Below are 11,209 nucleotides of genomic sequence, written 5' to 3'. Positions count from 1 at the left end.
TGGGGGGAGGGGTGCATGTACACAAAAGTACTCAGGAATATATAATCATTTAAACAACCAAAGGGCACATTCTACAAGCTTGCCTCCTGGCTGCCAGCACACAGTCTTTCTCTTTCCATGAGTCTAGAGTCCTCAGCTGCTCCCTCTCTCCATGTCCTCATCTCTGCCTCCATTTCTGGTGTCGCTTCTTCCCTGGATAGGGTCCCATCTTCTGCCCATGCTCTTCTTCCTTGATGGTCCTAGCATCCTCTGTTCTTGGACTATAAGATTAACTACTCCCAGCTTTTTGTAGCAAAACTTCTACCTTTACAGTTGTGACAGTTGCAATTAATCATGATAACAGTTATTCACTATTGAATCATAAGAATTTTAACCCCATCTCCTTTCACCAGACCTGTCTAGGCAAAATGAAAACTATTCAATTGGGATTATACCTTCCTCCGCACACGCTGAAACTACACTCCCTCTTGAAAACTTGTAAGCCAGTCATTTTGTGCCTTTATAGCCCCCCCCCCCCAATTTTAGGTAGCCAGTGTCTAAGTTGCCTGTCCTTATCTACCCTATCTGTATGATATCCTTGATGCCTTCCCACAACTTTCCTGGTCTTCAGTCTTTAGTGTCTAATCCATCTAATCTGTTCTTCAGATGATTGCTAAATTCAAGTGGGATATGTTCAAGGTCATGTTTAGACTCTTGTGGACTAATTTTAAATTTCTTTAGCCTCAGCCTGAACTCACATATGAGCAATTGATGGTCTGTTGCACAGTTTGCCCCTGGCCTTGTTTTGGCTGATGATAGGGAGTTTTTCTACTGTCTCTTTCCACATATATAGTCATTTTGATTTCTGTGTATTCCTTCTGTTGAGGTCCATGTGTATAGTTGTCGTTTATGTTGTTTTGAAAAGGTATTTGCAAAGAAGTCACTGGTCTTACAAAATTCTTATCATGCGATCTCCAGCATCATTTGTATCACCAAGGCCATATTTCCCAACAACATATCCTTCCTCTTTATTTCAAGCCTTTGCATTTGAATTGCCAGTAATACTCCATATATCTTGATTTCCTGTTTGATCAATTTCAGACTGAAGAAGTTGGTAGAATTCTTCAATTCCATCATGACTGGCTTTAGTGCTTGATGCATAAATTTCAATAATAGCAGTATTAACTGATCTTCCTTGTAAGCGTATGGATATTATCCTATAACAGACAGCATTGTACTTTAAAATGAACTTAAAATAGTCTTTTGGATGATGACTGTGATGCCATTCCTCTTCAATTTGTCATTCCCAGCATAGTAAACCATGTGGCTATCAGATTCAAAATGGCCAGTGCCCATCCATTTCAGCTCACTAATGCCTAGGATATCAATGCCTCTCTGGCTGTCAGCCTCCCTGTAAAACAATAGTAATGATTGTACCATGTGACTGAGAATTAAGCAGATTCCAATTCAAAAAAAAAAGAACAAGACAGTGATTCAAGCAAAGTCTCCAAGGTGACTTTGGGTATGACTTGTCAACTCTTGGCTTCCATTTAGTAAGCAGCTTGGGCTGTTGGTTCCTTGTCCTCCTGGTTGCTCTTACTCACGCAGCTTTATGCCTCCACAAGAAGAAAACATTACCTGGTCCTGTGCCAGCCCCATGATCCTTGGTAAATCCCAGTGGTACCTGGTACTGTGAGGTCAGGCTGTAGTCCCCACTCCTGTGTTCTACTGGCTGACTCTTGCCATTAATATGTAGAAGACAGACTGTGGAGCCATACTTCTGAAATTCAGATGCTTGCTCTGCCACCCACTGGCTCTAGTGACCTAGGACAAATTGCTTACACTTTTGGACTTTTATATATAGATATTTAATTATCATACCCCGAGTTATACCATTACAGATTGACGCACTTCTTCCATTAAGATTCTGAGTCCATGGGGTCCTGGTGGGACCTGAAGAGTTTCCTTCTGACTTTATCGTTTCGTTCCTCCGCCTTTTCCTCTTCCTCCTACTTCTCCATCTTCTCGTTACTTAGAAATACATACAATATATTTTATCTTAAGGCAAATATATAGGAAACATGAGGTGGCTGTTCTTGTTGACGGGTGCCTACAATTTAGTTCCAACCCACAGAGATCAGAGATCCTATGAACAAAACCCTCCCGGCTCGTCACCATCCTCACAGGCATGAATATGTTTGCGCCCATTGTTGCAGCCACTGTGTCAATTCAACTCATTGAGGGTCTTCCTCTTTTTCACTGACCTTCCACTTTACAAAACGTGACATCTTTTTCCAGGGCCTGGTCCCTCCATGTATCATGTCTATAGTACAAGACACTCAGTCTTGCCATCCTTGTTTCCAAGAAGCATCTTGTTAGATTTCATGACTGCTGCTTCCATGGGCATTGGATTGTGGATATAAGTACAATGAGATCCTTGACAACTTTGATCTTCTCTCTGTTATCCTGATGTGACTAATTGGTCTAGTTGTCAGGATTTTTGTTTTGAGTTGAGGTATAATACATACTGAATGCTGTAGTCTTTGATCTTTGTCGGTATTTCAAGTCCTCTTCACTTCTAGTAAACAAGGTTGTATCATCTGCTTATCTCAAGTGGTTAATGAGTTCTCCTGCAATCCTGATGCTGCATCTTCTCAGATTATTTTCTCAGCATACAGGTTTAATCAGTATAGTGAAAGGATACAATCCTAACTCCTTTCCTGGTTTTAAACAATTTGTATCCCCTTGTTCTATTCAAACAACCGTCTCTTGGTCTTTCTACAGACTCCACATGAACACTAACAGTATGTGACCTGGAGTTGCCATTTTTCACAATGTTACCCATAATTTGTTAGGATCCACACAGTCAAATGCCTTTCATAATAAAACACTAGAATATGTATTTCTGGTATTCTCTGCTTTCAGCCAAGATCCATCTGACATTGGTAATGGTATCTTTTGTTCCACATCCTCTTCTGAATTCAACTTCAACTTCTGATAGTTCCCTGTCAGTGTATTGTTGTAACCATTTTGTAATTATCTTCAGCAAAATTTTGCTTGTGTATAATAATAATGATGTTGTTGTTGTTATTCACTGCCGTTGAGTAGGTTCTAACCCATAGCAACCCTGTATAATGTTTCCAAGGAGCGGCTGGTGAGCTCGAACTATCAACCTTGCAGTTCAAACCAACTGCAGTCCTATACGTTAACCCACAGCGCCACACCAGAACTCCAATAATAATGAAAAAATGGTGATAATTGTTTCATAATTTCTGCATTCTGTTGGATCACCTTTCTTTGGAATGATCACAAATATTATCTCTCTTTCAGTTGGTTGGCCAGGTAGCTGCCCTCCAGATTTCTTAGTGTACATGAGCAAGTACTTCCAGTGTAGCATCTGTCTGTTGAAACATTTCAATTTGTATTCCATCAATTATGGGAGTCTTGCTTTTTCCCAATGTCTTCAGTACATCTTAGACTCCTTTCTTCAATATCATTGGTTCTTGATCATTTGGCAACTCCTAAAATTATTTTAGTACAGTGTGTCTGTGTATTTCTTCCATTTTTCCTTGAAGCATCCCAGGGAGACCTTCAATATTGCCAGTCGCCGTTTGAAGTTTTTCTTCTCTTCTTTAAGCTTGAGAAATGCTGAGCAGGGTCTTCCCTTTTGGTTTTCTATCTCCCGGTCTCTGCATATTTCATTATACTTTACTTTGTGGCCTTGAGTTGCCCTTTGAAATCTTCCATTCAGTGTTTTTTGTTGTTGTTAAGTTCACGTCTTTTATTAATTCATACACAATTACTTGTCTTCTAGTTTGTTGAAGCAATAGGTCAGACAACACTTGCCACAATGATGTCTATCAAAGTGGCTGACCATAAAGACTCCAGCACCACATTCATCTGAAGGACACTCCCGACAAAGGAGACTAATTTGGCCATTCTTGTCCATCTTACAGTGTTTTAGGACAGCCAGCCTAACCTTCTTTCTCTTATGGTTATTTTTCTTGGGAGTAGTGTAAGACTTCGTCCTATTCTTAGCACCCCCATGAAGTCTCAACACAAGATGAAGAGTGGACTCCTTTTGAATGTGGTAGTCATACAAGGTGCATCAATCTTCCAGCTGTTTCCCAACAAAAATCGGTCTCTGCTGATCAGGAGGAATTCCTTCCTTATCGTGGATCTTGGCCTTTACATTTTCAGTCATATCCAACGGTTCAGCCTCTAGAGCGATGGTTTTCCCCATTAGGATTTTTAAGAAAATCGGCATCTTGGTGGTGTTTCCACTGCAGATGGCGAATCCGAAAGGCCCATTCAGATCTTTTACATCATTATTACTTCTGTTCACTTTAGCTTTTCTATGCTCAAGTGCAAGTTTTAGTCTCTTCTGACATCATTTTGGGTCTTTCCTGTCTTTTAAATGACTCTTTGCTTTCTCCATGTATAATGTTCTTATTCTTTAGTTATTTTTTTTCTTGTAGCAATATATATAAAACAAAACATCTGCCATTTCAACCATTTTTACGTGTGTAATCCCACCACACCAACCACATCCTATATGATGCTCTTGATGTCATCCCCAAACTGCTCTGGTCTTTAGTCATAATGTTCAGTGCATCAAATATATTTGTGAGATAGTCTCTAAAGGAGCTCTGGTAGTATAGTGGTTACGAATCAGGCTGTGAACCACAAGGTCAGCAGTTCCAAACTACCAGCTGCTCTGTGGGAGAAAGATGAGGCTTTCTGCTCCTGTAATGATTTACAGCCTCGGAATCGACTCCACGGTGCATAACCACCATCACCAGTGTCTAACTTCAGGTGGGTTATAATGACACTTTAAAGTGTTCCAAGAGCAAATCTTTCAGTTTGAGGACTGAAGTGCACTTGACCCAAGTCATGGCATTTTCAATAGCCTCATATACGTGTGTCAGCTGGACAATGAATTAGGAAGACCAGAGAAGAATGGATGAATTTGTGTTGTGGTGACGGAGAAGAATATTATAAGTACCATGGACTGACAGAAGAACAAACAAATCTGTGTTGGAAGAAATACAAGAATTCACCTTAGAAGCCAGATGACCAGATTTTGACTCTCGTACTTTGGACATATTAACATGAGGGACCAGTCCCTGGAGAAGGACCAGCTTGGTGAAGTTGAGGGACAGTGAAAAAGAGGAAGACCCCTAAAGAGATGGATTGGCACAGTGGCATCAGTTATGGGCTGTAGCATCGCAGCGATTGTGAGGATGGTGCAGGACCATGTGATGTTTTGTTCTGTTGTACATAGTGTTACTCTGAGATGGGACCGACCCAGTGGCACAACAACAATGACAATATTGACTCTAATGTACTTGCTGTAACTTTCTTCAGCATCAGTCCGGAATTGTGTATGGGGAATTCATGGGCTATTCCACAGTTGGTCCTTTGTCTTTTGACTGATGATACTGAGCTTCTCCATTGTCTCTTTTCACAGATGTAGTCCGCTTGATTCCAGTGTATTCCATCTAACAAGGTCCATGTGAATGTATAGTCCCCATTTATGTTGTTGAAAAAAGGCATTGCCAATGAATAAGTCATTAACCTTACACAATTCTATGCTGCCATCTCCAGTGCCATTTCTGTCATCTAGGTCAGGTTTTGCAGCTCCCGGTTCTTCTTTGCTCTTTACATCTTTCTAACTGCAATCATTGGCAGTTACTAATGCATCTTGATTGCATGTGTGATCCTTTCTCGACTGCACAGGATGGTAAAAATAATCAATTTCTTCATCTTTGGCATTCATGGTTGGTACGTGAATTTAAATAATGGTCATATTAACTTGTAGGCATAAATGGTCTTCCTTGTAGGTGTGTGGATATTATCCCATCACAGAAGTACTAACATTTCAGGATGGATCTTGAAATGTTCTTGTTGACAATCAATGCAGCATCATTCCTATTCAGTGTATCATTCCTAGCATAGTAGACCATGTGATTGTCCAATTCGGAGTGGCCAATACCAGTCCATTTTAGCTTACTAATGCCTAGGATAGCTCTGGTAGTGTAGTGGTTACGAGTTGGGCTGCTAACCTCAAGGTCAGCAGTTTGAAACTATGAGCCATTCTGAGGGAGAAAGATGAGGCTTTCTGCTCCAGTAAAGATTGACAACCTCAGAAACCCTGTGCAGGGTCGCTATGAGTCCGAAATGACTCCACAGCACACCACCACCACCACCAATGCCTAGGATATTGATCTTTATGTGCTCCATTTCATTTTGGATGACTTGTGGCACTGTAGGATAAACATTGAACTGCTAAACAGAAGGTTGGTGGTTCAAATCCACCAGCCAGGAGCTCCTCAGAAACCCTATGAATTGTCACTATGAGTCAGAAGCATCTTGATGACGCTTAACAACAATGGTGACAATCTTCCTATATTCACACTTCATGCATTCGACATTCTGATTATTAATGGATATCTGCATCTGTTTGTTCTCATTTCGAGTTGTGTTACATAAGAAAACGAAGCTCCTGAAACTTTGACTCCATCCGGGTCATTAAGGTTGACTCTACTTTGAGGAGGCAGCTCTTTCCCCGCTGTGTTTGTGTACCTTCCAACTTGAGGGGCTCGTCGCCCGGCACTGTATCAGACAATGTCCTGCTTTCGGTGGCCAGTTATTTCAGAAATAGACCACCAGATGTTTTTTCCTGGTCTGTCTTAGCTAAAACCTGTCCACATGGGGGCCCGACTGGTATTTGAAATGCTGGTGACGTAGCTTTCAGCATTACAACAATACACTGCCCCCACAGTGTGACAGACAGATAGGAGATAGTGAGTGGTGAATGGGACTCAGGACCTTCCTTAGTGGGTCATGTTTGTGGCCGTACTCTGATCACACAGGAGAAAATATATTGGTTGAGATGACAGGGATTTGGTGTCGTCTTGGTAACATGAGAACTTTGGCGCTTGACCATAAACAGTCCTGAGAGAAAGAGAAGTCTGGTCACCCACAGTTGTGTCTCTGAGGGACTGTCTCTGTTGAGGACAGTCCTGCCCTGGGTTCATCAGACTGCCGCCCCCGTGCAGCTCTCCCGCAGAGCAGTGGAGGACTTTGCTGTAGCTTCTGGCACCAACACAGGGCTGCTGCCCCTCGTGTCCTCAGGACAAACGGGAAACCGCGGCCCCAGCGCTGGAAGAGAGCAGGATTGGAAGAAATGAGAGGACTAAACATAAACAGAGGGCAGGGCTCTCACACACAGGATTTCCGTTTGTCTGTCTGTTCTGCAGACGCTCCCTCTCCATCACAGTGTTATCCCTGGTTCTCAGATATTCTGGTTTCATTGCTCTTTCCATGTAGTGTGTGTGGAAACCTTGTTGAGCAGGTCTGTTGTTGTTGTCACGTGCCATTGAGTCGGTACCAACCCATAGCGACCTTATGCACAGCAGAACGAAACACTGCTCAATCCTGGGCCAACCTCACTACTGTTGCCACGCTTGAGTCCATCGATGCTGCCACTTGGCCAGGCCAGCAGCTCTGTTAGTCTGTTCTTATTTCATGTCTCTGCTCATTTTAGTAAGTTTGACACTATACAGTATTTCAGAATTTTTCATAGTGATCTTTTGGTGGCTGTTAACTGTTGTTAAGCACCGTTCAGTCCGTTCTGACTCATAGTAACCCTGTATAGCATTTTGGAGGAGTGGCTCATATGTAGGGTTTCTGAGGAGCACTTACCGGGTATATAGGGTTTCTGAGGAGCAGCTAGTAGGTTTGAACTGCAAACTTTGCAGTTAGCAGTCCAGAGATTATCCTACAGCACCACACCAAGTCATTTTGTGATGTTGTTGTTCTGAAGTGTTGCTGAGTTGGTTCTTTCCAGGTTCTATATAGTGACACTTGGCAGGGTTCTAAGGAGTGCCTGGTGGATTTGAATATTTGACCTTGTAGTTAGCAGTCTAGTGCTTATCCTACAACACCTACACTTTTGGTTATGGTTGTGTTTCACAGAGTAAGTTCCAACTCATGCTGTTGTTGTTGTTAGATGCTATTGAGTCAGTTCTGACTCATAGTGACTTTGTGTGCAACAGAATGAAACTCCTTCCAGTCTGGCGCCATCCCCACAAATGCTGCTATGTTTGAGCCCATTGCTGCTGCCACTGTGCCACTCCATCTTATTGGGGGTCTCCCTCTTTTTCCCTGACCCTTCACAACGTGTCTGAAGTATAACAGATGAAGTTTTGTCATCTTGGCCTCCAAAGAGAATTCTAGTTGTAATTCTTCCAAAAAAGATTTGTTTCTGGCAGTCTGTGGTACCTTTAATATTCTTCTCCAACACCATAACTCAAATGCATCAATTCTTCTATGGTCTTCCTTATTATTCATTGTCCAACTTTCACAGGCATATGAGACTGTTGAAAATACCATGGCAACTCATAGCGTCCCTGCAGAGGGTTTCCAAGTCTGTAAATCTTTACTGGAGCAGAAAGCCCAGCTCGTCATCCACTATGCTGCCAGGGCGCCTTACTCTTCCGGTTATGAATCTTTAATGTGCTCCAGGTGTTTGCTAACTTGAGGGTGGCAGTGAGACTCAGGAAGTAGTTCTTGAATAGCTTGCAACTTCCCCGTAGCTACTTGTTAGAACATGTCTGTGTCACTCTTTGGTTTGAGGTACACATACCTTTTCCATCTCCTCAGATTTTACCTTATATGATAACCTTAAGTCGTCAGCCCCTATCCAGTGGGAAGCAGATGATGGCGGAGCAAAGGCTGAGAAAGGGGCCTTGTGTGTGGTCTGAAAAACCCAGGTGGAAAACAGAGAAAAACGGCCACACACGTTCTGTAACATCACTGCTTGGTCATGAGGAGGAGGACAGAGCCCAGCTGCATAGGCCTGTTGAATTTGGAATGAAAATAATTAAGTCTCTGCTCTGGGCACCATGGTGCTATCTCAGCTCGTGGGTTGAGAACGTGGGAGGGGAAGGTATTTTAAACAGTAACAGACTTGTAGGCGCACACAGAGAGGAACAGGGTCATCAGTCCGAATGCCACCCATCATTGGAAGTGAGAGGCAATAAGCTGCTGATGTTGTCCCTACTCACGGTGGGGACACTCGTGGTGACTTTACGTGTAGCAGACTGGAACATGCTCAGTCCTGCATATCTCCAGGATGGTCAGTATAGGTGTTGACCACACAGGTGATCAGTATGTTCCCTTTGGGTCAATAGCTAATGCAGTCGAAGACAATGTGCATTCTAAGACTCTCCCAGTGTTGATATGCTAACTTCTTATTTCTCTGTCTGCCCCTCAGTCACCCCACAGCTGCAAATACGGGTGTTGTAACTTGTGAAGAATGTGAGAGGTGCAAAGATCATTAACAGCTATTCTAGTGCTAAGAGTTTTCGGAAGAAAATAGACAAAATATATTGTTGTTAAGCGGCATCGAGTTGGTTCTGATCCATAGCGACCCTGTAGAGGGTTTCCAAGGAGTGACTGGTGAGCTTGAACCTTATAGTTCAAACTGACTTTGCCGTCTAGCGCATTAACCCACAGCACCACACCAGGACTCCAGACAAAATATAGGAACAGGAAAATTCACAGATGAGATCTGTATGGTCAATGACCCCTAGAGAAGATGCTCAATTTCACAGGGCAATGAAATTAAACCAAACCATGGGCTTGGAAAATTAAGCCACACCAATACACCATTCCACACCTTCAGAGTGACAATCATCAAAATGTATGACAATACCCAGTGTTGGAGAAGTGAAACAACAGAAGCTCTAACATCCTGCAAGGGAGGGGCCCTATCCTTACAACTGCTTTGAAAAGTGATTTGGCAATCTGTACTCAATTGGAAGCCGTGGTATTTTCAATAACCTCCTATGTATGTGAAAGCTGGACAGTGAATAAGGAAGACCATAGAAGAATTGATGCTTTTGAGTTATGGTGTTGGAGAAGAATATTGACAGTGCCATGGGCTGCCAAAGGAACCAACAGATCCATTTTGGAAGAAGTGCAGCCAGAGTGCTCCTTAGAGGCCAAGATGGCCAAACTTCGTCTCTCATACTTTGTACATATTGTCAGGAGGAACCAATCTCTGGAAAGGGATATCATGTTTGGTAAGGTGGAGGGTCAGAGAAAAAGAGGAAGACCTCCAAGGAGATGGATTGGCCAAGTGGCAGCATCGATGGACTCAAGCGTGGCAAAAGTACTGAGGTTGGCCCAGGATCGGGCAGTGTTTCGTTCTGTTGTGCATAAGGTTGCTATGAGTCAGTACCGACTCGATGACACCTAACAACCACAACTCAGTTGGAAGATCCCTACACCACATGGTCCAGTAATTCTTCCCCGTGTTGATTCCCAGGAAAGTCTTTCATATGCACAAGGAGGGGAGACTCAGGCTGCTGAAGACAGCATGGGTGTTTAATAATAAAAGCATTGGAAACAGCTTAAATGTTCATTAATAAGAAAATGCATAAATCAGTTATGTAGGGTTCCAAAGCAGAGGCCATGATTAAACAGAAGTGGATCAAGAACACAACATAGTCTTGAACAAAAACATCAAAGATAGGAAGATGCACACTTACATGTACAATGCCCTTTATGTGGTTTTAAAACTTGTGAAATAATTCAATGCAATATCTAATTATGTATGAATATTTTGAAAAATTCCAGGTGATTTTAAATGGAAACAGGATGTTTTTAAAAAATGTTTTATTGTGAAAATTCACAGAGCAAATTGTTTGACTGTTCAGCACATTCTGTTTCATGACTTTGTTTGCAGTCCACACAGTGTGACAACAGCCAACAGCACTCTTCCCTGTTTCCTGTGTCCGTTCAGTCTTTTTTCTGTTCACGTTTTTCTCACACTCTGTGATCCCTTTCTGAGTGATTAATCTTGGTAGTTGGGCAGTATCTAGTTCTGTGATCTCAGGGGAGGACAGACTGCCTCCCTCACGCCTAATTGTTTCCTTGTATCTTGTATTTCCTTCACTCTACTCTGGACAGGGAGAAACCAATCATTGCACTTTACTGACCCCTCATAGGCATTTAAAACCCCAGCGGCCACTCACCAAAGTAGGATGGAGAACACTGTCTTTTGGACTGTGGAATCCCAGTAGCTTTCTTTTGTGTGTGTGTGTGTGTGTGTGTGTGTGTGTGTGTGAATTATATGATAGTTTACATGAGAGAACCTCAGTTCCATATTCATTCCATCGTATATCATTACATTGCCATGGTTCCAATCCCCTCCATGCAT

The 11,209-nt window shown here is 42.5% G+C and overlaps 1 protein-coding gene and 1 pseudogene across 1 annotated transcript in view; one reads left to right on the top strand and one right to left on the bottom strand.

Moving 5' to 3' along the window:
• Positions 1-11,209, top strand: part of TMEM132D (transmembrane protein 132D) — a 745,873-nt gene that overhangs the window by 255,314 nt on the left and 479,350 nt on the right. The window lies entirely within an intron of this gene.
• Positions 3,779-4,246, bottom strand: LOC102831564 (annotated as a pseudogene).

This window comes from Chrysochloris asiatica, unplaced genomic scaffold, assembly GCF_000296735.1.
Source record: "Chrysochloris asiatica unplaced genomic scaffold, ChrAsi1.0 scaffold00261, whole genome shotgun sequence".
NCBI classification, from domain to species: domain Eukaryota; kingdom Metazoa; phylum Chordata; class Mammalia; order Afrosoricida; family Chrysochloridae; genus Chrysochloris; species Chrysochloris asiatica.
Note: the sequence above shows the minus strand (reverse complement) of the source record. Positions and strands in the feature narration are given on the sequence as shown.